Source organism: Bufo gargarizans, chromosome 1, assembly GCF_014858855.1.
Source record: "Bufo gargarizans isolate SCDJY-AF-19 chromosome 1, ASM1485885v1, whole genome shotgun sequence".
In the NCBI taxonomy this organism is placed as follows: Eukaryota; Metazoa; Chordata; class Amphibia; order Anura; family Bufonidae; genus Bufo; species Bufo gargarizans.
Genome location: NC_058080.1, coordinates 703,986,694 through 704,014,070, shown reverse-complemented (window position 1 = coordinate 704,014,070; position 27,377 = coordinate 703,986,694). Strand labels below are relative to the sequence as shown.

Below are 27,377 nucleotides of genomic sequence, written 5' to 3'. Positions count from 1 at the left end.
GTTTATTTTATTTGCTCTATGGCACTGGGGGCATCACAAATGGCCCGGGGGGGGAGATTCACAAATGGCCCTGGGGGGGGGATTCACAAATGGCCCTGGGGGGGGATTCACAAATGGCCCTGGGGGGGGATTCACAAATGGCCCTGGGGGGGGATTCACAAATGGCCCTGGGGGGGGGGATTCACAAATGGCCCTGGGGGGGGGGGGGGGATTCACAAATGGCCCTGGGGGGGGGGGGGATTCACAAATGGCCCTGGGGGGGGGGGGGATTCACAAATGGCCCTGGGGGGGGGGGGGGAATTCACAAATGGCCCTGGGGGGGGGGGGGGAATTCACAAATGGCCCTGGGGGGGGGGATTCACAAATGGCCCTGGGGGGGGGAATTCACAAATGGCCCTGGGGGGGGAATTCACAAATGGCCCTGGGGGGGGAATTCACAAATGGCCCTGGGGGGGGAATTCACAAATGGCCCTGGGGGGGGGGATTCACAAATGGCCCTGGGGGGGGGGGGGGGGAGAATCACTGGGGCTAATAATGGGGGCTCGTAAATGGATGGGGGTCTGATATGGGGTCTTAGTAACATTGGGGGTCTGATCTAAGGTCTGATTAAAGGGCTTATTAACATTAGGGGTCTGATTGGGGCTGTTAGATGAGGTCTGATTCTGATTAACATTGGGGGTCTGATTGCTGGCCTGATCTGAGATCTAATTAAAAATATTTTTTTTTCTTATTGTACTCCTGTAAAACCTAGGTGAGTCTTCTAGGGCGGATTTTTTTTTATAAATATATATATATATATATATATATTTTACACACACACACATATACATACATACACACACACATGCATATGTATGATGTATGACCAGCCTGTTTTGGGCTTTACTGACCAAGCATTTTTCTTACTTTTTTCATTGTCGCCTTCCAATAAGTCCTACTTTTTTTTTTCTCAGTCTACGAAGCTGTACGAGTGCTTATCTTTTGAGGGACAAGTTGTAGTTTTTAATTATACAATTTTGGGGTACACATAAAACTTTCTGATTAACCTTTATTAACTCTTTCTGGGAGGGAGATGGGTATAAAACAGCAATACTGCCACTGAGTTTTTACGTTATAAATTTAGCAGCGTTCATTTTTTGGCATATATATATATATATATATATATATATATATATATATATAAACACTGCCATATTGTAACAATCACAGTAATGTAAATTGGTCAACCTCTAGATGTAGAAGAATGTTTCTATTCACTAACAGTATATTCTAAAACATTTATAAAAAAAATAAAATATGAATTCAGACCACTATAAAGAGCTCCTTATTACCTGTGTTATAAGGTTAACTGAAAAAAAAATCTTGCGCCGTGCAGCTTCCACTAGAGGGAGCTGACTGCACTGTTTCTACAATGATCTCGATAATAACAGTATACAATAAGCTCCCTCTAGTGGTGGATAAAGGCAGATCATGTAACTTTACATTTGCGCAGGGGATTTGGAGATCTGTTTCAGAAGAACTGAGCTCTGGCTGGCATTTATATTAGGACAGGGTACTGCATTAAAACAGAGAATCACTTTAAACTTTATTTACCTAAGGCCCCCTGCACACGAACGTGTGCACCCCGTGGACGTGCTGCGACCAGCAAAATGCGGGCCGCAATGCACGAACACCGTCCGTCCGTCCGTGGGGCAGCTGTAGCGGATCGCAGACCCATTCACTTGAATGGGTCTGTGATGCGGCCGTTCCGCAAAAAGATAGGACATGTTCTATCTTTTTTGCGTACCGGAATTACGGGACGAACCCCGCACGGAAGCACTCTGTAGTGCTTCCGTAGGGTTACGTTCCGTGCTTCCGTTCCGCATTTCCGGATTTGTGGAACCATTCAAGTGAATTGGTTTGCATCCATAATGCGGGATGCACAGGGAATGGCACCAGTGTATTGCGGATCCGCAATACAGCAACGGGAAGCACACGTTCGTGTGCAGGGGGCCTAAGGTCTCATGCACACGACCGGTGTGTGTTTTGTGGTCCGCAAATTGCAGATCCGCAATACACGGATGGCATCCGTGCGCGTTCCGCAATTTGCAGAACGGCACGGACAGCCCTTAATATAAATGCCTATTCTTGTCTGCAAAGCGCGGACAAGAATAGGACAAGTTATATTTTATTTGAGGGGCCACGGAATGGAGCAACGGATGCGGAAAGCACACAGAGTGCTGTCCGCATCTTTTGCGGCCCCATTGAAGTGAATTGGTCCGCATCCGAGCAGCCAAAACAACGGCCGTGTGCATGAGGCCTAAGACTGGTAAAGCAAAATCCTTTCTTAAAGAATGTGATATATAGATGATCACCTACCAAACATAACTTACCTCCTGCATCAGGCCTACAAACTATAAGGCTACCTGCACACAATACGGATTTGTATACAGAAAATATGCATGAAATCTGTACAGAAAAAGGGCAAATTGTGGTTTTGGTGCATTTTTCTTTTTATGTTAATCCAATTGAAATCTATGGGGAAACATTGTACATAAGGTGTGGAATCACGTAAGCAACTGATATGCTGAGTGTTTTAAAATCAGCACGGCAGGTCAATTTCTGCACGTAAAAAATATGCAAAGTGTGCATGAGATCTGGCGAACCTCACTTACCTGGCTGGTACTATATTACACTGCGGTTTTTCGGCATGAAAATTCACACACAACCTGTAAAGCAGTTACCAGACCGAACAGAAGCTAAAATCACCAGAAACATCTCTACATTTATCAGTAAAAACAATGGAAAAGGGCAACAGGAAAAGTGTAGGGCTGTGTTCACATCACACTATGTGAACCACGTTTGGCAGATGCAACAGAAAAGCTAATGATGCATGTGCCAAACCTACATTAGGCCCCCATGTACTCGGAGTGCCAGAGGTTTCCTTTTCATATCCAACAGGCTGCTGTCTTCTTGATTTTCTAAAAACTATACAGCAACCATAGCAGACTGAGTTCTCCTGTACGTACGGTGGGCCACCACACACACAACAGCCAAAAAACATACTGCATTATATACCTATTCACATTGTGGACAATGGCCGACATAGGTCACTGCATACACAGTAGCATATGCCTGTGTAGTATACCTTTCACATATAGCTTAGTGTGATGTGATCAGACTGGCACACACCCTTATGCTGTACCTGGTATGGGGGGAAAAAAAATATACCGTAAATAAATGTTGTTAGGCTACTTTCACATATGCGTTTTGGCATTCCAGTTTTGAGATCCGGCAGAGGAATTCCATTTAGGATGCATCAGGATGCCTTCCGTTCTGTGACCAGACGCAAAACTGCTGCAAGCGGCGGTTTTGTGTCCGGTCATTGAAATGGAACAAACCGGGTCAGTAAAATCAATGCAAGTCAACAGTGATGGATCCGTTTTTTTTTTAGGACCAGATCTGTCGCCCATTGACTTTCAATGTATTTAGTGACGAATCGGGTTTGTTCCGTTTCGATTTCACACAAACGCATCCTGATGGAACAAATGCATCCTGATGTGTAATCAAAATGGAACCGCTTTGGTCAGCTTTTGAAATCCTCTGCCGATGTCAAAACCTGAAACCAAAACGCATACGGTATGTGAAAGTAGCCTTATGTTAAAGGGCATCTGTCAGCAGCTTTGTACCTATGAACCTGGCTGACCTGTTACATGAGGGCTTGGCAGTTGAAGGCATTGTTGGCCCTGTTGCAGAGAGAGCAGAGCCTGTAGGTGTATTGGCAACAGCCCTGCTGCTCCTAGAGGTGCATTTGCATATATTTGCAATGCGGGCACATATGCCCATTGGACCAACACTGATGACTTCCACTGCCAAGTGCACATGCAACAGGTCAGCCAGTGTCATGGGGACAAATCTGCTGACAAAAAATAAAAAAACTCCCCATTTCCCTCCTCACTACTCGTCTGTTCTCTCATTCTACTGAGAACTTATATTAGGAGAGCGGCCAGTATTTCCCTTCGCTCAAACCTCAAATTAGACCTGTCCGCAACAGTGGATGACGTAGGTGTGCTGAATCGCATCCTCCTCCCCCGCCATGCCGCGCGCCCCATCTGCCGAGCGAAACAAGCTGAGTGCTGGAGGTGCTCTGTGTAGATGACTGATGGATCCCAGCCGGGGGGCTGCACTGCAATAACGGATCCCTGGTCAGTTCTTCGTGGCTTGATGGTGCGCTCGGCTTCCTCTGGCTTTTCTTGGCCTCTCCGTCCCTCGCTTATGGTGGATATCTAAGTGCCTTGGCCCTGTATCCTCCTCCGCCTCCATGCCTAACCCGCCTCCCTTCTGTGTTCTGGATATGCCTCAGCATCCCTCCTGCTGATATCCAGGTATTGGCAGCTCTTACCCCTCCCTGCAAGTCTCCCTGTGGGTGCTTCTTGTGCCGCTTCTTTGTAGATTGTGTTTCTTCCTTTTTAGCTTTTTCTCTTGGTGCCTTGTGTATCTAAAAGAATATAACATTGCTGAACTTGATAAAAATCCCCCCTGAGTAATACGATAAACCTGTTTGATGGAGTTTTTAAGGTGGTCATAAGATCAACCAGGGGGGGAAACATGAGGAGAAAAAAAAGGAAGAGGAGAGTGAAGAGAGGGGAGAAGGAAAGCTAAAGAGGAAATATTATATAAAAAAAATATATATATAAAAAAAAAATGATCTCCTATGTACTGACAAGAGCAGGTCAAAAAGGGATATTCGATTCCAATGTTTAAAAAAATCATCCTGGACCCAGAGGGGAAGAATTGGTGGATGATTACTCTCAGGAGGAGGGGACAGAGAGAGAGAGGTCATAAATAATTTGCCTATTGTTTAATCTGCCACACTAAAATACATTTTGGTGGTGGTTAAAAAAAAAATAAAAAATGGAGAACCAATACAAAATATTTCAATGCAGCTTGGGGCAATCCAGACTGATTTGATTCTGATAAGGGAGGACGTCTCAAAGATACGGGACAGAGTTACAACCATAGAAAAATCTGTGGGGGCCCTGGAGAATGAAGCTAAAATATTTAAAACTGAAATCTCCACCCCGAGTATGGACATCAATACCCTTAAAAAAAAAAAAGTGGTGGATTTGGAGGATAGGTTGAGGTGATGCAATGTGAGAATTCTAGGTCTACCCGAAGGCAGAAGGGAGAAGGGAAAAAGTTCAGCTGAAATGATAATTTCTGAAAGGAACATTTTTCGCTATTCTTTGTGGAAAAAGCACATCAGGTCCAAGGGGGAAAACCTATCCCGGGAAGGCAGCCACGGGTACTCCTGGCGAAGATATTGGTCTCACGAGACAGGGACATTATTTTTGAGAAGGGCTAGGGAATGCCCTCCTATTATATATAATGGAAGTAAAGTGTTCTTTTTTTTCCCAATTTTTCTAAAGAGATTCAAAAAATGAGACGCAGTTTTACTGCGGTTTAAAAACGGCTGCAAGAAAACGATATTAAGTACTCATTTGTTTACCCAGCTAAATTTCGGATAATTTTCAATGGGGAAACTTTTTATTCTTTTTTTTTTTTTTTTTAATACCCCTGGTCTTGTGATAGGCACTTGTTTCCAATTTTTTTTTTGAGAATCTATTGATTGATTTGATGTTGACTAAAATCCTAACCTGGAATGTTCAGGGTCTGGGGGGATAAGCTAAAAAGACAGGCGGTTCTTGATTTGGTACAGAGACACCTACCAGCGATTGTTTGCTTAGTGGAGACTCGACTCACTGAGGACAGTCCGGCGGATAAGTAGGAGATGGGCCAACCAGACTTCTCACTCCGCTTTTTATAGTTATTCTAGAGGAGTGACAGTGTTACTTCATAAGCGGATTGATTTTGTCTGTCAGTTATCCTCTATTGATAAGCAAGGTAGATTTGTGTTTCTTTATGGAAAGCTCGCTGGATCACTATGTATTTTGGCCTTTATCTATATTCCTCCACCCTTTTCTTTCCATGCACTTAATTGTTTGTTATCTTTCATGGATCAATGGCCTGAATGTCCCTCGATAGTCAATGGGGACTTTAATTGTGTCATTAATCCAGGAATTGATAGGATTTCAATTGGGGGAGACACCTATACTCATGCACAAGGGTCCCCCCTTGGCACGATTTTGTTTGGAATCAGGCTTTGTTGATGTATGGGGTTATTTAGGGAAGAGGAAAAGAGCGTATTCCTGTGTAAGTAAATCCAGAAACTCCATGTCTAGGATATATCTGACTCTGATAAATAAAAACTAATCTTAGATGTATAAAGCGGATAAAATATGAGGCCAGGGCTTTATCGGATCATGTGCCATTTACTCTTGAAGTATCCATGATGGATAATAAATATATCGGGTAAGACCCCCATTTAGATTAAATCCCCATTGGATCTCCGTAATAGATAATCACAAAATGATGGTACAAGAGATTGTTCATTTTTGGGGTACCAATTAAAATTCAGCAAAAACTCAATTGGTATAGGACACTTTTAAATGCCTTTATGAGGGGCTTATTCGTTAGTAATATTTCCAATTTAAGAAAGGGGTATGGTATGAAAAAGAGGGATTTAAAAAGAACTAGCAGTAGGCGCTATGAAGCAGTTTTTCAGGAATAAAACAGAAGAAAATAGGGAAATTATGGAGAATGCAAGCCAGGCGTATTCCAACTTTCTTCTGGATAAGGCACGGCAGTGTTTGTCAAATCGGGCCGCCCAGGGAAATTGTTGGCTAGGGTTATCTCAAATCAGGACAAAAAGAAAAAAGATAGCAAGTATTCGTTCACCTGAAGGATTAAGTATAGAAGATCAAGAATCTATAAAAAAGAATCTAAGCATTTTGTGGATTTATATAAACCAGATAAGAATATTTCAGAAGAAATGATGGATGCACATTTGGATTCCATCTCTTTACCAGTCCCAACGGACACCATGAATTTTCCCTGCAGGAGTTAGACGCAGCAATAAAGGCTTGCTCGGGGAACTCCTCCCCTGGTTCAGATGGATTCCCATATGAATTCTACCGTAAATGTAGGGAGGTTATTCTCCCTTGTTTACTGGAGGTATTACGGAATCATTGGAGGACAGTTCCGTTCCGGAATCAATGACAGAAGCCGTAATAATATTAATATTAAAAAAAGGCAAGGATCCCTTAGATATTGAGGCATATAGGCCGATTTCTTTATTAAATACTGATGTAAAGCTTCTTTCAAGGGTACTCGCTACAAGACTTGCTAAGGTTATTACATCAATTATACATTCTGACCTGAATGGTTTCATTCCCAATAAGGGTACGCATTACAATCTGCATCGCTCCATCTTATCTCTTGATGCCTCTAAGGCCTTTGACAGGGTGGAGTGGAGATTCCTCTGGAAGGTTTTGTTAAAAATGGGATTTGGAGTCAGGTTCATAAACATGGTTAAGCTTTCGTATAAGTCCCTTAAGGCTAGTTTGAATATTAATGGGAGTTTGACAAACAGCATCATATTAAATAGAGGTACCCGTCAAGGATGCCCTCTTTCCCCATTACTATTTGAGATATAGAGATTTATATATATATATATATATATATATATATATATATATATAAATAAGAGAGAGAGATAGATATATAGATAGATATTTCTATCTATATCTCGAACCTCTTGCAGCTAGGGTAAGGCAAGATTCTGGGATTGAAGGGTTTGGGATACTGGGAAGGGAGGATCGCATTTCTTTATTTGCAGATTATGTATTATTATTTTTATACAGAATACTAATATTACACTCCCAAGAAATATTCAAATCAAAATAGTGAACTCCTTTGGTGAAGTTTCAGGTCTTGATATTAAATTGGTCAAAAACCACTCTTATGCCTGTAGACAGACTTCAGCTTTCCAATGAGGGGCCCCTGAATATCTTGTAGATTTCTAATTCCTTTGAATATTTGGGTATGATGATATCTCCTAAAATTGAAGATTTGCAGCCTAATCTGACTCCATTGATAAGTAAAATGAGACCTAAAATTGTGACGTGGCTTAGAATCCCTCTATCTAGAGCAGATAGAATATCCCTAATTAAGATGGTGATTCTATACATTATGAGGAATGCCCCAATATGGATTGAGGATAAATTTTTTAAATTAACTGAGAGAATTATTAATGATCTAATATGGGCAAGAAAGAGTGTAAGACTTAAACTGGAACATCCTTATAAGCCGAAAGAAAAGGGAGAGTTGAACCTTCCATAATTTAAAGGGGTTGTCCAGGTTCAGAGCTGAACCTGGACATCCCTCCATTTTCACCCCGGCAGCCCCCCTGACATGAGCATCGGAGCAGTTCATGCTCCGATGCTCTCCTTTGCCCTGCGCTAAATCGCGCAGGGCAAAGGCATTTTTCTGAGTTCCGGTGACGTACCGGGGCTCTCTATGGGGCTGACAGGAACCCCGGTGACGTCACAGGCACTGATGGGCGGGATTTGGCTCTGCCCTAGCCAGTAAAACGGCTAGGGAAGAGCTAAAGCCCGCCCCTCAGAGCCGGTGACGTCACCGAACACACTGCTGGGCGGAAGTTACCGCCCGGCAGTGTGTTATTGTAAACACAAGAGCCTGCGCCCTGCGCGATCTAGCGCAGGGCACTGGAGCGCATCGGAGCATGAGATGCTCCGATGCCAGGCTCAGGAGGGCTGCCGGGGTGAAAATAAGGGTATGTCCGGGTTCAGCTCTGAACCCGGACAACCCCTTTAAGGTTTACTTTCTATCTGCACAGTTCTGGCTATACTATGAATGGAAGAAAAGTCCACTATGTAGGACCATGGTGAGCAGATCTTCCTATGATAGCATGTTTACCCTAATGGAATCTGGGCAATTATCTAATATACAACAGGATTACAGAGAGGTTGGGAACTTGTTTAGTAAGTCCTGGTGTACTATTAGAGGTTGGTTGGGTATAAAGGGATCTTTAGGTTGTACGTCCCATTGGCACAATTATTTACAGGTTCTAGATGAATTGGTAGGGGATCAGTATTGGCAAAAAAAAAAAATTTTTTGTTGCACAAGTAGTGAGGAATGGGGAAATACTTTCATTTATGGATTTAGCACAAAGAGTATTAATTAATTTATTGTGATTTAGTTTTTTTCAGTTACGTTCGGCACTGCACAGTGTTAAAGAAAAGTACTTTTGAGATGTAGACACTTCTAGACCTTTACATGAATTAATGGGGAATGTAGGTCACAAGGTTAAGATTGCTCAACTTTATGAATTATTAGTTAAGGCACTATTTAATAATACATGATCTCCTGGACAAAGGGCTTGGGGAGCCGAATGTTCAATTATACAAGTAGATGATTGGGAGAACATATTGTCCAACTTAAGACTAGTGTCCCACAACTTTAATCACGTTTTACTTCAATTCAATAATTTACATAGAGTTTATGTTACGCCAGTATGGCTCAATAAAAGTGGTTGAAGGAATACATCTTATTGTCCACGCTGTGATGCACCAGGAGCGGACTTTATCCACATGTTCTGGCTTTGTACAGAACTAAAAGAATATTGGGCTGCGATTGAAGACTATTTCCCAAAAGTTGAAAGTAGTGATTCCTTTTATGGTGGAATGCTGGATATTGGCTGATCTCTCCAAGGTAAACGGTCATAAATATAAAAAAGACTCTTGATAAAAGTAATGTTTTTGGCAAGACTTTTGATTTCACGGGTCTGGTTTTCACGGGATATTAACTTGGTTAATAAGATTAAAAAGGTACGAAAAGGTTCTTTATAAAACAAAGAAATATAGGGGGAAAATGGATCAGGATATGGGGGGCCTGGAAATTTAATTTTTTTTATTTTGTTTTATTTTTTATTTTATTTTTAAGAGAAACGCACCGCAGTGGGAGGGAGGGTATTAAGGGGTTGGGTTAAAAAGGAATAAAAAGTAATAATGATTTGGATATGAATTTGTATGGAAAATATTGTTTGATTCTTAAATAAAAAAATTATAATAATTAGACCTGTCTCTGACTGTAAGGCAACTGGCTCAAGAAGTAGCCCTTCCCCACTGACTGACTGCAGTAAAACAGCAGGAATGCCAAGAAATGCCCCTTAACAAAGTCATCTGTTGACTGAACATACGAGGGGTAAGGAGATTTACTCCCAAAATATCTGTATCAGGTGCAGTAAAATATCCGACACTGTGCAAAGTGTTCCTCCTGTTCATGTTCCTCATTCACTTCTAGGAGCAGTGTTCCTTTAAGAGCACCGTTTTCCATACTATTGGACAGAAAGCCTTCCAACACTAAGGTGTGGGTTCCTCTTTAAGACGCAGTCCTGTGCAGGTAGTGATAACCCTCCGGAAGCTGCTGTGGTGGTGTCATACTGTACATCTATATGAAGGGCAGAACCCGCAGAAGCGGAATATGTTCGGTAACAGCTGCACAATAACAATGCCAACGTCCCGCTCCGTATAAATGGCCCGCAATCTCCCCGGTATAATTACGTGGTGCACACTGGCGTCTTTCGCGAGGCGATCATCAAGGTAGATTACCTTTGAGTTTCTGAACTAAATACTTACAGGTGTTGCATTATCCTTTATTACATACAAACTTCTGTCTCTTAACAAGACACGGCGGCAAATGAATGATCACGCCAATGAATTATTCAGGAGTGTTTCGCAGCGTGCTTGCGGCGTCATCCATGGCCTTTTCCAGGTCATATGACACCAATTAGAGCAGAATTTTAAATTATTCAATAACCTGAACTCTCCTGTCGTTTAACATATAGATATCAGTGCGGTAAACAAGTTAAAGCTAATGGGCCCTGGGGGTTTGCTCTGCTCGGCTTCAAGCTCCGAGGCTGCTGCTGGAACAGACAGCGAGAAGGAAAACACTTGCAATGTTTTAATAAGTTCTTAGGCGTCCCTCCGGGAACAGTGCACAGCTCCTGCTCCCCGTATCCAAAATAAAATGATTAAGGTTATTAGCAAGGAGCTTCTTAAAGAGGAGAGCAGAAGAAGCAAGGAGGGGGGAGGAGGAAGGGAAGCAGAATAACTTTACATAGATTCTGCATCTAGACATGGAACCGCCGGCAGGTACCACAGGCAGAAAACAGCAGTGTAATGCATGGCCGGGGCAGGATCCTCCAAAGCTATACGTCTAATAGAGGGGATGGGAGGTATCAACCATGAGTACCTTTAAAGAGGCAGTCGCATCACATAACGTACATTTATGGAATTTCTGCAAACTATGACATGACTGATAATGTCCCAGCAGGTCCCAGTGGCTCCAAGCAGGGAATAGAGCTGCACATATATGAGGCTCTCACTACATTTACTACAGTGATTGGCTGAGCAGTCATTTCCGGTGTGTTGAGGGGGGCCGGGAAAGAGACTAGTGGGAAACCAGGAGGGTGGGGAGATCAATAAGGCGAGTCATTTTACACAATTTTGAGCTTTAAGGAAACAGAAAATTAGGATGAAAAATTTGGTAGACCCAAATTGGAGATGGCATTTAAAGGGGCTTTCCGCTTTTTTATATAGATATATATATATATATAGATATATATATATATACACACACACACGATCTACCCTTAGGATGGGTCATCAATATCAAATCCATGTGCTGCCTGTACCCATTCCCCAAATTATAGAACATGTGCTATTCTGGTTTGTTTTGCAAACAATAAGCAGTTCTATTAGAAAAATGCGGGATGCACGTGGCAGGTTGCGGATGCACAGCTTGCGGATTGAAAAATAAATGAATCCTTAGAGACAAACTTATTAACGGGACATTTCATGTGGAACACAATGATTTACTGTTACTGTTTGTCTGATTAATTACAGTAATACAAAATATGTTAGGTTTATGCAATCAAAAAAGTTTTAATGGAAAACTTGTACTTAAATGGGTTGTCCCACGAAAAATATTCTACAGTTTTCAAATCAGCACCTGGATCTGAATACTTTTGTAATTGCATGTAATTAAAAATTTAGCATAGTCACTGAGCTATTCAATAAAATGTATCGGTATAGCGCCACCTGAAGTTTTTTCCTTTTTTTCTTATTTCTTTGACCTGCTCACTGAGATGGCCGCACATGCTCAGTTTCATCCTTCAACTGCCTCCTGAGCTGTGATAGGAAGAGCGTGGACACGCCCCCTGAGCTGCAGCAGAAAAGACACTCCCCTTGAGCGGTACAGGGTTGGTTCTAGCTTTGTTAGAAAGAGGTTGTCATGTACTGTATGATGTCCGATTTTCATTATTTTTTTTTTCATTATTTATGGGATAACCCCTTTAAAGTAGTTGTCTGGGAATTACTTTTATGTGTTCAAAAATCAGTGTGTGTCTACAGCTCAGGCGTAGACCACTTATGCTGTCAGACCCCTCTAATTAGAGGACCTTCAGAGACACTGATCCTAAGAAGATGGACTCTACAAATCTCCACTATGCCTGCTCTGTTCTCCTGTCAATGTAATGGTACTAGTGAGCGGGTTCTACTACAATCTGTAGTACTGAGCGGGAACCAGTATACAATGGAAAGGTGTAGCGGGCGTTATCTAACTTGATGGAGATCAGACAAAAAAAATATATAAGTGTTACCACAGGGTACTGAATGTGCAAGTATTTCACACCACCTTTGCCATACAAATACTATGCCAGGCATGTCCAAACTGCGGCCCTCCAGCTGTTCCAAAACTACAACTTCCAGCATGCCCTAATAGCTGTAAGCTATCCAGGCATGCTGGGAGTTGTAGTTTTGGAACAGCTGGAGGGCCGCAGTTTGGACATGCCTGTACTATGCAGTGCCAATTCTGGGTCAATGATCATCATAAGGAGGCACAAGGAACATGAGTGGTGACATTTATCACATCGCGGTCACCATTTTGATAACTTTAGCTCAATTTGCTAAGTTTTCAATATTTATGTCCTCTTCAACGCATGATAAAAGTTCACCATTACATTATGGGATTCCTGGCAATTGCACAGCTTCAAACCAAAGCTGCACCCATTATACATTCCGATTCTTATCTTATTTAAAAGTTATGTCCTCAAGGTGTAACTTTCCACCAGCCGATTAGAGGAAAAAAAAAAAAAAAAAAGGTCCGTCTTTCATCTCATGTGGCCGCAGCCGCTCAGGGGGGACTGAGAAGTGATGGAGGTGCAGAGCGATCACAGCTGGACACCCTGTAATTATAATCCTCCTGCATCTATTAAAAGTCATTATACGGCTCATGATAAATTGCAGCTCCCTGGAAATACAGATAAGTTTCCACCGCAACATCTCAGGGTCAAAATCAAATAATTAAAGTATTTGTTCGGCTGGTGACTCCTATAAGTAATTAAAGTGATAGAAAAGCTCTCATCAAGCAATAATGTAAATGGGATGCACTTCACTTACAGCTCCCCGGAGCTTTCATGATGGGGAGTGAAGGTGAGACGCACGGAGAAGGAGAATTTAGGCTCGGCATTTTAGCCCCTTTCTCGCTACTATCATATGTCCAAGATTTTAAAAGGGTTTTCTACTTTTACGTAAATTAAAGACTAAAATGAACCCCCACCCATTAACCTGATTACTTTTGTAATATATATATAGTACTGAGGCTTTTTCGGATACAGAGCTTTAAATCCCCTGAATATCCATGGCGATATATGATACACTTCTGTTCGTCTACAGCCACCATAGAGGGGGCTTAGCAGCTTACTGCGTACTGGTTTTGTGTTGAACAGTAATAAAATAGTATGCAGTGAGCTCCCTCTAGTGGTGGCTACGGGAAGACTACTTTTCCCTACTTGGCACCTTTGCTGTGTAGACTGGGACAGAATGAGATATCTTCATGAGATCCAGTAACCGCACATTTGTACTGCTGGAGACTAGATACAACAGAAGAGCAAGTCTACACAGATAAGGCTTTGTATGCATCTACCTCAATTCCTGGTCCCTCAGAAAGAATGTGTACTCCACTTCCTGCAAACTATAAATATCTATGAAATGTCTATCAATTGACTTGCATTTATGCCAGCTGCCACAGTGCACACTGCTGTACTCTCTAAATAGACAATGCAGTACGACAATATGGCAGCCACTAGGGAAGCTTTAAAAACAAAATAAATGGCTACAGATAAATAAATAAAAACTAAATGACACATTATTCCTCTATTATGCATTGTCACCCAATTAGATTAAAATTAAATACATGGTACCACATAAAGGTTATATGGCTTTAAACACTTTTTGCTGCTAGAATACAATGGTCAGATCTTTATACCCTATGCACAGACTCAATATTCTAGTTGTAATATTTGGGGACATTACTTGTGTGGAATTGGGGAGCAGTATGGAGAGTTTTATTTCCTGGCTCTGTGTGTCTGTATGGTAGGATGGAAACTGCAAGTCACAACAAGAAGAAATATCCGTCATCTCTCCCCCGTGCATCATTCAGTGATGCAGGAACTTTATTTACTGTCATCACCCCTCTTACCAATCACAGCTTGTGTCTGTCATTTCTCTCCCAGTCCAGGCTGCAGTGACCCCATGACAGTGATACAGGAACTTCTCTTGCTGTCATCACCCCGCTTACCAATAACAGCCTACTGTATGTCTCATCTATGACCCCGTGAAACTCATACAGGAACTTTTCTTACCGTTATCACCCTCTTACCAATCACAGCCGGTGTCTGTCACTTCTCTCCCAGTCCAGTTTGCAGTGACCCCATTGGAGTGATAAACTTTTCTTACTTTTATCACCTTTCTTCCCAATCACTGTTATTCTCTCCCCAGTACCGCCTCTAGTGATTCCAGAAGCCTCTCTTATCATTTTCACTTCTCTCGTCTATGATTATAAAGTGCTGGAAGGTATTTTCACAGTACCAGGGGGTTTACTTTCAGAAAATATATGGGTGTAGAAAGTATATGGCACTAATGTCTGATAAGTGCAGGTTTCTCTTATAGGGTACCCACCTATCAGGAGAATTGGGTACCCACCTTCTGGCCATGCATGAATGTGCCTCTCTGCATTGACTCCAAACTACATGCCAACCTCTCTGCCTCATCTATTATTTTATGGGGGTGTCACACAGGGGTCAGGAGACCTGCATTCGGCCAATATATGGGGATTCCAGAGATGGGCACACATTGCACCATTACTACTTACCTGCCCCTGCTTCCATGCTACGCAGCCACCAGACACAGGCAAGCATTTCTGTCACCACATGGATGGGGTCACAAAGAATGGCATTGTGGGTCGCAGGTTGTGCATGCCCGATATAAAGGGATAAGGTGAATTTCTTTATCTTGTTATAAGATAAAGAAATTCACCTTATAAGATTCTTATTGTATTTGTGAACATTGCTGGGCAGCAAAATAGTTAAAGGGGCTGATTCATGTATATGGGTTCCATAATGGAGAGAGGGGCAGGGTCCTTTAAATAAATAAATAAATAAATCTTAATTTGTCATAAACGGACTTAAAAACTGAAACCTACTGGACTATAAAGAGAAAAGTCGAATCTTGTTACTTTGGCTAATGTCTCCATAAGTTACCCCTGGGGCCCATTCCCCACCACAGAGTGAAAACACACACATTATGCCGTCTTCCATCTCCGTGCACAGATATTACGCAAATGAAGAATTATTGTTCTCTGCCGATAGCATCAAAGCAGTTGCTGCCACAGTCAGTAGCCATGACTCATGGCAATTGCAAGGGGTTATGAGATGCCCAAGTAAATGTAATAAACTGGCACAACCGCTCATTAAAACCACGCAGAGCCCTGTGGCTGCCGACAGAAAACAGATGTAGCTGCCGCCGGCAGAGAAGATACCCGGTCTGAACAGTGCCACATTTATTTCTATGATTTCATGAGAGAAAATGTTTGTATTATTTTCAAGTCTATAGAGTTCAGTTAATATTTTAATTAAAAAGTGCAGACCATTTGGGACAACTGATTTCTATACAACCTAAAAAGTCATAAGGTAGTGATGGGAAAGACGGACTCTTGATCAGGGATGTTATACTGTAGTTTCATTCATTATTTACCGTATATACTGTATAAAGGGCTGCTTAAAAGGTTTGGCAACTTCTTTTATACAGATAGTCTATCCGCAGGTTAGGTAATTAAATATGTGAAATACGGTAATTTCTTTAATTGTAGACATTATCGACTCGCTGATCTGCTATTTTCAATATTGCGAAAATCTTCTGCTATGTGTGTTCCCATGCTATAGTGAAACCAAGAAATCTGTTGGTTTATTTTTTGTTCACGCCCATAAGGGGGTGGATGATGTCACTTTGCTTAATTGATGTGTATATATAATCGTCACTGTGAAGTTGAGATGTATGCCGAAACGCGTTATTTTGAAATAATCTACTCTACTGAGCAATAAAGAATTTTAATATTCGCGGCTTGCTGTATTTTTCACCGATTTACGTGGAGCACGCTCCTTCTGGCCAACGCCAGGTAACTAGCAGGTGCTGGCTATCATCGATTTGATCCCACCGTTGTGGACGGGGACAGAATTAATTCTCTCTCTAGTCTGCACACACAGCATGGAGGGATAGTTCTGGCCATGCTCACAGCGGTAGTGAGATACTGTCTATCGACCAGAAACCTGGTGAAGGACGTGGTGTCAGAGGTAGCAAGATTTTCAAAAGAGCGTCACTTGACTGGGATCCTGAGTGGCCGATCCATGCAACTTCAAGACAGTAAGAATATTAGAATATTTCTTCCATAGGCAAGATATGAGTAATTAAAGGGGTTGTCCAGGAGTTTGTGGAACTTCTGGTCCCCATCCATCAACTTCAGGCACGTGCAAAGATACAGCTGGCCTCAGCGGCGATGGGTCCACAAGTGGCAAGTCACTGCTGGGCGATGTGCCACGTCAGCGTACCCGAACAGAAAGACCCAAAGCAGAAGAGAAGTGGAGGCTAAATCGTGATGGAGGGCTTAGTACTGATGAAACTATATCTTTCCTACACAGGACAGAAGATGCCAGGATTTTTTTTAAAAGCCTGGAGAACTCCTTTTTCCCCTCCAACAGAACACATACAACAACTAGCACAAGAGCTTGTCCTGTAGCCAAGAATTCTAGTTAGGAAAAAATAAAATAAAAATAAACGGGACAAAATATTTTCAATGAATTAAACAAAAAAAAAATTAAGGACAGAAGGAGAGTAGCAGCAGCCATATCGCCAAGTATCATCATCATAGCTCTGGGGGAACGTAACGCTGCAGTTTTCCAAATGTTCAGGTCTACTCAACCCCCCCATACAGGAGGTATTTAAACCATACAGCAAAAACCCCTTGGAGAAACGCGTCTGCTCCAGTTCAGAGCTTTTAGGCAGCTTTCTGGTAATAGGTCACGGGCGCAGTAAATTCTTGTTTAGCTGGTGTCTTCTGTACTCAGCTAGGTGATGATTGGGAGATAGACAGATAAATAAAGAGGGGATGGAGAGGAGGAAAGATAAAACGCCACAAATTTACGTTTTACTGTTCTCTCGCTCTTTCCTCAGTATTCGCCATTATGAAGATGTCACATTTTAAAAAACATTTAAAATTCAAATCGTCTGGAGAGCGGATTCATCTAAAATTTATTCTCGGAGACTGATATTTCGCCTGCTGCTGCTATCAGCGCTGATTGCTCTTATGTGTAAGCTTTATTCAACTTTGTAAAGGTTTTACAATACAGAGGATGACATTTCGGGGCCCGGGCTCGAGTGTGTCATTAAAATGAGATTGAAGTAGGAACATTTACACTTTCCTCGGAGATGCTTGGTTTGTTAGGGAGGATGCAGCTAGCGGAGGAGGAAGGCCAGGACCTGCGGCTCCCAGACGCAGGCTCTTTACAACCTGAATGAAGCCTCTGCCAGCTCCTCCGTTTCTGTCTCATCAGCTTAGAACTGTTGGCATTGTGCTTTACTGTCTGATGGCGGTCTTTATAAAAAAAAAAAAGGGGGGGGGGGGCACACATTTTGTGCTCAGATCTGTATTTGCCGTTAAAAAAATCCACTGATATTTGTGTCTAGTCATCAGTTTTCATTTGTGCTCGTATGTGGCGACAGTCTTGCCGTTCCATCCATGGAGGTCACTTTAGAAATTTTTTCCATTGTTAGCTGCGGGAGTCTGACTTGGGGTCCATTCACACGTCCGTATGAATGGTCCGGATCTGTTCCGCAATTAGCACTATGAGCTGTCCGCATCCGCACTTCTGGACGCGCAATTCCATTCCCGAAAGAATAGAACATGTCCTATTCTTTTCCGCAACTGCGGACAAGAAAAGGCATTTTCTATTATAGTGCCGGCAATATGCGTTCCGTTAAATGGCGTTTCTACGTCGCCCTCGCCAGGGTGTGGCAGTGGTGGGACCATCAACCCTGGCCTAATAAATATTATTTATTTTATTTTTTGGGCATAAATTACTGAAATCTACGCAATAGCTGTCGTACATTTCATTCAGGTGCACAGGCTGTGCCTAGTCATAAATGAAGGTATGCGCCTTGTCATAAATTGAGCAGATCCTCGGCAGCGCAGGGGGATATCAAAATGGCCATACTAACGCCAGTCTTGATGGATGACCAACAAATACAAAGATTAGGGTTTATTTACACAAGACTGGTCTCCTCTGAGGTCAGGCAGGGGACTCCAGTGTTTGGCGTCCCCTGCCAGCGCTGCGATTGGCTGGAAACAACACTCCAGCCAATGGCAGCGCTATAGCAGCACAGGAAAGGGCTGAACCTCAGTGCAGGCAGCCATTCTAGCTGGTGACTGCATGCAGAAAGGTTCTGTGCTTCTCTGTGCGGCTTGTTGGGATTTGTGGTGCACCACCACTGCGATTTGAGCTTTTCCTGCTGAAAGAAGAAAAGAACATCTGGAATAGCTGCACTGATTTTCTTTCCATTTGCTGCTGTTCCAGATCTCTAAACCACCCTCCATCCCCCCCCCCCCCCAGCTCCCCATCCTGTTTTTAAGGACGCCACTTGGACCATGCGCTTTTTTTGGTCATTATTATTTTTTTCACAATTTTCCAGCTCTGCAACACTTTCTGCGTGCGAGCTGTGACTGCCAGGCGCTGATCAGTCCGTATTCCACAGTTCAGCACCTGGGCTAATTTTTTTAGTTAGAATTCATATATATATAGTAAGAAGGTACAAGGAATCTTAGTAGATGATAGTATGTGTCACCGAGGTTCCTGGCCTCGGTGGAGTAAAAGCCAGTTTTCTGTGTCCGCAGCCGTTGCCGTTTGACACCTTGCTATCTAGTATGGCTATAAATAGCTGATCCGGGACGGCTCTTACTGGGAGTAGTCAAAGTGCCGGGTTTTGCCAGGCATAAAAACCAGCCAGCACTGCCAGGTGGAGAGAATTACCTCCGTCTGACAGTGGAGTTCAGGAGGTCTGTGTGCTGGAATCTGGGGCCTGTGCTGGGCTGGAGAGCGGAGACCCGTGTGTCAGGGGAACAGGCCGTCTAAAGCCTGTATTTGAACTTTCTGAAGCAGAACTTTTGTTTTATTAACTTGCCATTGGGTGTGAAGTAACACCAACACTGCAAAAGTGATGTTTTGTTCTTTGTCATCATGTGTGAATAAACACTGAAGTTAGAATTACGAATTTGTATATTGCCTCTGTACTGTGCCAGCTTATCCTAACGACCAGAGCGAATCCCCACAATATATAATATATATAAATTTATAAAAATGTCAGCTTGCATGCATTCTGCAGCCCTGAGCACAAATAAGTACCATTTTTTTTACTCGTCGCTTTTGTGCTCAGTTCTTTTTTTTTTTTTGGTGTAAAAAATACATTTAGTGTTAAATAGAAATACATTTTAGGTAGAGTTAGTGTAGATTTTTTCCACGCACGTAATATCTGTGTGCATGCGTCCTGTACCTGCTAAGCGTTGATCAGAAAGATCTGAAACATTTTCTACATACACAAAAGACCCATTACTCTCAAATATTGTTCACAAATCTGTCTAAATCTGTGTTAGTGAGCACTTCTCCTTTGCCGAGATAATCCATCCCACCTCACAGGTGTGACATATCAAGGTGCGGATTAGACAGCATGAATATTGCACAGGTGTGCCTTAGACTGCCCACAATAAAAAGCCACTCTGAAATGTGCACAGTTTTGCCTTACTGGGGGGGTAAGAAAACCAGTCGGTATCTGGTGTGGCCACCATTTGCCTCACGCAGTGCAACACATCTCATTCACACAGAGTTGATCAGGTTGTTGATTGTGGGCTGTGGAATGGTGGTCCACTCCTCTTCAATAGCTGTGCGAAGTTGGAGAACTTAGGAAGGAACTGGAACACGCTGTCATATACGCCGATCCAGAGCATCCCAAACATGCTCAATGGGTGACATGTCCGGTGAGTATGCCGGCCATGCAAGAACTGGGATGTTTTCAGCTTCCAGGGATTGTGTACAGATCCTTGCAATATGGGGCCGTGCATTATCATGCTGCCACATGAGGTGATGGCCGTGGATGAATGGCACAACAATGGGCCTCAGGATCTCGTCACGGTATCTCTGTGCATTCAAAATGCCATCAATACAATGCACCTGAGTTCATTGTCCATAACATACGCCTGCTCATACCATCACCCCGCCGCCACCATGGGCCACTCGATCCACAACATTGACGTCAGCAAACCGCTCACCCACACGACGCCACACACGCTGTTTGCAATCTGCCCTGAACATTGAAAAGCGGGACTCATCCACGAACAGAACTCCTTTCCAATGTGCCAGACGCCATTGAATGTGAGCATTTGCCCACTCAGGTTGGCTACAACGACGAACTGCAGTCAGGTCCAGACCCTGATGAGGACGACGAGCATGCAGAGGAGCTTCCCTGAGACGGTTTCTGACAGTTTGTGCAGAAATTCTTTGGTTATGCAAACCGATTGTTGCTGCAGCTGTCCGGGTGGCTGGTCTCAGACAATCATGGAGGTGAACATGTTATGGACTATTGATACTTGCTTGTTGAGGACTATGTTTAGCTAAAATGGCGGCCAGGCATTCAGCCAACACCTATAAACTAGAATCTTACTTTGTGTTTTATCATCTGTTTCTTTGTGGTTTCCGTTCAGCTCAAGCAAGCAGTTACAAAGAAAGAAGAAGTAACGGTTTCACCCAGGAGCAAGGGGGGAGGGAGGAGGAATTTCCTCTGGCCGTCAAGGTTACAGAAAAGTATAGAGTTAGTAGCCAATAGAAAAGATATACTTTATCTTACCTGCTTCCTGTCGTAAAATCTATGTATTGTCTGTTGTTTTCAGAAATAAACCAGAGATACTGATTAACTCCATGTAGTGGGTTGTCTGTCTGATCTCTCCGTGCACGTATCTTAATTAATTTGGAGCAGTACATCAACCGAACTGGCAGCTTGGCCAGAACCAGAACAAACATGCTGGATGTGGAGGTCCTGGGTTGGTGTGGTTACACGTGGACTGCGGTTGTGAGGCTGGTTGGATGTACTGAAATTCTTTGGAGACGGCTTATGATAAAGAAATGAACAATCAATGCACGGGCAACAGCTCTGGTAGACATTCCTGCAGTCAGCATGCCAATTGCACGCTCCCTCAAACGTTGTGACATCTGTGGCATTGTGTGTGATTAAACTGCACATTTCGGAGTGCCTTTTATTGTGGGCAATCTAAGGCCTCTTTCACACGGGCGTCGCAGGTGCGTTGCGGGAAAATGCGTGATTTCCACACGAATGCAAAGCGTTTTAATGCGTTTTGCACGCGCGTGAGAAAAATCAAAAATGTTTGGTACCCGAACTTCTTCACAGAAGAATTATTTTCCCTTATAACATGGTTATAAGGGAAAATAATAGCATTCTGAATACAGAATACTTAGTAAAATGTCCATTGAGAGGTTAAAATTAATAAACAAATTTAACATCGCCATGTGATGAGCGCAGTGACCTCATCAAAGGTCCTTTAGCCAGGTCCTGAAGAAAGTAGAAAGAGGAGATCCGCTACGCGACCAAGTGGATGGGGTGAGTTAAATTTGTTTATAAATTTTTAACTCCTCAATGGACATTTTACTAAGCATTCTGTATGCTATTATTTTCCCTTATAACCCATGTTATAAGAGAAAATAATATCGATCGGGTCCCCATCCCGATCATCTCGCAACCATGCGTGAAATTCGCACCGCATCCGCACTTGCTTGCAATTTTCACTTATATGGGGCCTGCGTTGGTGAAAAACGCACAATATAGAGCTTGCTGTGATTTTCACGCAACGCACAAGTGATGCGTGAAAATCACTGCTCATGTGCAGAGTCCCACTGAAGTGCAGATTCAGTGCGGGTGCAATGCGTTCACCCCACGCATTGCACCTGCGCAGAATTCTCGCCCGTGTGAAAGGGGCCTAAGGCACACCTGTGCAATATTTATGCCGTCTAATCAGCACCTTGATATGCCACACCTGTGAGGTGGGATGGATTATCTCGGCAAAGGAGAAGTGCTCACTAACACAGATTCAGACAGATTTGTGAACAATATTTGAGAGTAATGGGTCTTTTGTGTATGTAGAAAATGTTTCAGATCTTTGAGTTCAGCTCATGCAAAATGGGAGCAAAACCGAAAGTGTTGTGTTTATATTTTTGTTCAGTGTATATAAATTTCCATATACATAGAATTCTACTTTAGTTAGGTAGCGTTCGTGTAGATTTTTGCATGCACGCAACATCTTTGTGCGTGCATCCTGAAATTTAAAAAATAAATAAAAATTCTCTACTCCTTTTCTCTATATTTCAAATTTATTACAAGCCCCTTCATGTGTGAAAACACAACATACACACACCCTCACACTAAATAAAGGTTTACACATTTCACACATCACACCCCAATAAAATAAAAATGGCCTCTGTCCCAACGAGTATACTCAGCTGAAGAGGCATACGCCATGCTTGCCTCCGATACGGAGTCTGTCAGTGAGAGAGAAGAGGGTGCCACTTCATCATCATGATGAGGGACCCTCTAGAAGGCACCCCAGAGCAGCAGCTGAGACAGCCCCCCAGAGTGAGACCATATGTACCCCACCCCCTGACGATTATCAGCCCCAAACTACGGATTTTGAGGGCAGCTTCGGAATAGACTGCACAGGCTTCACAACTAGATTTTTTCAAAATCATCTTCTCTGAAGGTTTTGTAAATTTAATGGTGGCCCAAACCAATTTATACACCCAACAATTAATTGATATGAACCCTACATCGGCATACACTAGACCCCTAGGTTGGACCCCAGTAAGTGCAGAGATGATGAAGTTTTGGGGACTCGTGCTGCATATGGGTGTTGTAAAGAAGCCAAAACGTTAAACAATATTGGAGCTCGGATATTTTCTTCCCGACTCCAATTTACAATCAGACCATGACCCGGAAATGATTTGAGTCAATAAGGAAATTCCTACACTAGAACGACAATGCACAGTGCCCACCCCAAAACGACCCGACATTTGACCGTCTGTTCAAGGTTAGGCCTGTCATTGACCACTTTAACACCAAGTTTGCTGAGGTGTACAACCCAGATAAAATGTCCGTGTAGATGAGTCCCTGTTACTTTTCAAAAGGGAGGATTAGATTCCGCCAGCACCCGCCTAGCAAATGGGCAAGGTATGGCATAAAGATGTACAAAGATTGTAGAGTAGCTCCAGGTACACCCACAAGTTCTGCATTTACGAAGGGAAAGATTCCCGGATAAAACCCCCCAGAATGCCCCCCCCCCCACCCTAGGAGTTAGTGGGAAGATCGTGTGGGACTTACTGCACCCACTGCTGGATAAGGGTACTTTCACACTAGTGTTAGTTTGATCCGGCAGGCAGTTCCGTCGTCGAAGCTGCCTGCCGGATCCGCCGATCAGTGTGACAACTGACAGCATTTATAGACTGATCCGGGTGCGGATCCGTCTACAAATGCATTGCAAGAACGGATCCGTCTCTCCACTTGTCATGCGGATGGACTAATCCGTCTTGCAGCCTTTTTCACAGTTTTCCCGGTCTGCGCATGCGTCCTTCAGTCGTTTTGAAATGCCGGATCCGGCACTAATGCAAGTCAATGAGGATTAAGCATTTTGGACGCATGCTGCGGTATTATGTCCTGCCAAAACGCCTGACAGTGACTGAACGGAAGGCATACTGATGCAAACTGAACGGATTTCTAGCCATTCGGAGTGCATTGGGATATGCCTGATCAGTTCTTTTCCGGCATAGAGCCCTTTTGACGGAACTCCATGCGGGAAAAGAATAACGCTAGTGTGAAAGTACCCTAAGGGTTACCACCTCTATGTGAATAACTATTATACTAGCATACCCCTATTCATGTCCTTAACTGCTAGAGGTACTGTGGTTTGCGGCACAGTGCGCAAAAATCAGGGGCCTCCCTAGATCCCTGGTAGGGCAACCACTGAGAATGAAAGTAGGGCTCTCCTCCATGAGAACATGCTGGTGGTTAATTACAAGGACAAGAGGGATGTCCTTGTACTGACTCCCATTCACACTAACACCAGCTCCCCTGCCCCTGTACGTGGTACCACAACCACTAACCCCCAAACCAGTGTGCATCCTGGACTACAACAGGCACATGGGAGGGGTGGATCTTTCAGATCAACTTCTGAAGCCCTACAGTGCCACACGAAAAACAAGTGGGGTACAAAAAGCTGGCCGTACACATTGTACAGTTGGCAATGCCCAATGCGTACCACTCATCAATGGAGTATTAAAGGGGTTGTCCAAGTTATATTTATTGATGACCTATCCTCAGGATAGGTCATCAATATCAGATCAGCTGGGGTCCAACACCCGACACCGCAGCCGATCAGCTGTTTGAAGAGAAGGCGCGCACCGTGCCAGCGCTGCCTCCCCCTCACAGTTTACCTTCTAGCCGTTGCATCTGCAGTGGTGAGCAGGTGTAATTACACCCAAGCCGTCCCATTCATTTCATTGGGACGGATCGCTCCTATACAAGTGATGTACCCTGTAGTTTTACCACCTTATATCTCTGATTTAGTCTGCATAGATTACAGATCCACTTTTCACCAACCACTACATAATAATTTTTGTGAAACACCTGTTAGGTCAATAGTACCCTTTCCACCACTTAAAATGTCCCTATGGGGGTGCTCTTTCCAAAATGGGGTCACTTCTTGGGGTTTTTAATTTCTGGGGACCTCAGGAATTTTTTTAACATGCGACCTGGCACCTAAAATCCATGTCTGTTTATTCAAACCTGCAAAAAACATATTGTGCACTTTGCCTCTAGAGCCCTGCTGTGTGCACATACAGCAGGCTACAAGCACATATGAGGCGTTTCCTGAATGGGGAACACATACTGGGTAGCATTTTCTCCTTTAACCCCTTGTGAAAGTAAAAAATTGTCTGCTAGTAATTTTTCATTTTCACAAATGTGTGCTTTGAAAGCCTTTAACAAGTGTTTCTGCCTTCTGTGAAACACCTGTTTGCTGAAAAGTACCCTTTCCACCACTTAAAATGTTCGTACTGCGGTGCTCTTTCAAAATGGGATCACTTCTTGGGGTGTTTAATTTCTGTGGACCTCAGGAATTTTTTTAAATGCGACATGGCACCTAAAATCAATGTCAGCAAAATATGGATTTAGCTGACCTAAATTGGCAGTTTGACTCTAGAGCCCTGCTGTGCGCCCATAGATTTTTTTTTTAATTTTTTTTTAGCACATATGGGGGCGTTGCCGTATTTAGGGGGAAATGGGGAATAAAATGTGGGGTGCATTTTGTCCTGTTACCATTTGGGAAAGTGAAAAATGTGGGTGTAAAGCAACTTCTTTGTGAAAAAATAAAATGCAATTTTTTATTTTCACTGCCAAGTGTTTCCTAATTCTAGGAAACACCTTTGAGGTCAAAGTGCTCAATACACACCTTGAAAGATTCCTCGTTTCCAAAATGGGGTCACTTTTGGGGGGTTTTCACTGTAGGGCTACCTCAGGGTGTCTTCATATGCGACAGTTCCCAAGTACCATTCCAGCTAAATCCGCTCTCCAAAATCCATATGGTGCACTCTGAAGCCTGCTATGCGCCCATACATCAGTTTTTGAGCACATATGGGGTGTTTCTGTAAATTCCAGATTCAGGGTAATAAATTGAGTTTTGTTTGGCTGTTAACCCTTGAGGTGTTGAAGAAAAAAAATAGATTACAATTTTAAATCTGCTAAAAAAAAAAGTGAAAATTAGAAATTTAATTTCAATTTTCCTTTAATGCTAGTGGGACAACTAAAGGGTTAACAAAGTTTGTAAAAATCAGTTTTGAATAGCTTGAGGGGTGTAGTTTTCTAAAATGGGGAAATTTATATGTGGTTTCTAATATGTAAGCCTCACAAAGGGACTTCATAACTTAACTGGTCCATAAAAGAAAATGGGGTTTTGGAAATTTTCTTTAAAAGTTTTAGATTTGCTTCTAAATTTCTAAGCCTTTTAACGTCCCCAAAAAAATAAAATGTAATTTTCAAGATGAACCAAACATGAAGTAGCCATATGGGGAATGTAAAGTAATAAGTATTTTTGGTGGTATTACTATATTTTAAAAGTAGAGAAATAGAAATTTGCAAATTAGCAAATTAATTTTTCAACATTTTTGGTACATTTTGTATTTTTTTATAAATACAAAGTAAAAAATATTTTGACTGAAATTTACCACTGTCATGAAGTACAATATGTGACGAGTAAACAATCTCAGAATGGCTTGGATAAGTAAAGTAAGTAAAGCATTTTAAAGTTAACACCACTTAAAGTGACATTTTCAGATTTGTTAACCACCTCAGCTCCCCTAGCTGAAACACCCTTAATGACCAGGCCACTTTTTACACTTCTGCACTACACAACTTTCACCGTTTATTGCTCGGTCATGCAACTTACCACCCAAATGAATTTTACCTCCTTTTCTTCTCACTAATAGAGCTTTCATTTGGTGGTATTTCATTGCTGCTGACATTTTTACTTTTTTTGTTATTTATCGAAATGTAACGATTTTTTTGCAAAAAAATGACATTTTTCACTTTCAGTTGTAAAATTTTGCAAAAAAAAACGACATCCATATATAAATTTTTCCTAAAATGTATTGTTCTACATGTCTTTGATAAAAAAAAAAAATGGTTTGGGTAAAAGTTATAGCGTTTACAAACTATGGTACAAAAATGTGAATTTCTACTTTTTGAAGCAGCTCTGACTTTCTGAGCACCTGTCATGTTTCCTGAGGTTCTACAATGCCCAAACAGTAGAAAACCCCCACAAATAACCCCATTTTGGAAAGTAGACACCCTAAGGTATTCACTGGTGGGCATAGTGAGTTCATAGAACTTTTTATTTTTTGTCACAAGTTAGCGGAAAATGATGATTTATTTATTTTTTCTTACAAAGTCTCATATTCCACTAACTTGTGACAAAAAATA

The 27,377-nt window shown here is 42.5% G+C and overlaps 1 protein-coding gene across 1 annotated transcript in view; it reads right to left on the bottom strand.

The window, feature by feature from the left end:
• The window catches only part of KIAA1328 (KIAA1328 ortholog), a 167,646-nt gene that overhangs the window by 58,000 nt on the left and 82,269 nt on the right, over positions 1 to 27,377 (bottom strand). The gene's annotated exons all lie outside the window — the stretch shown is intronic.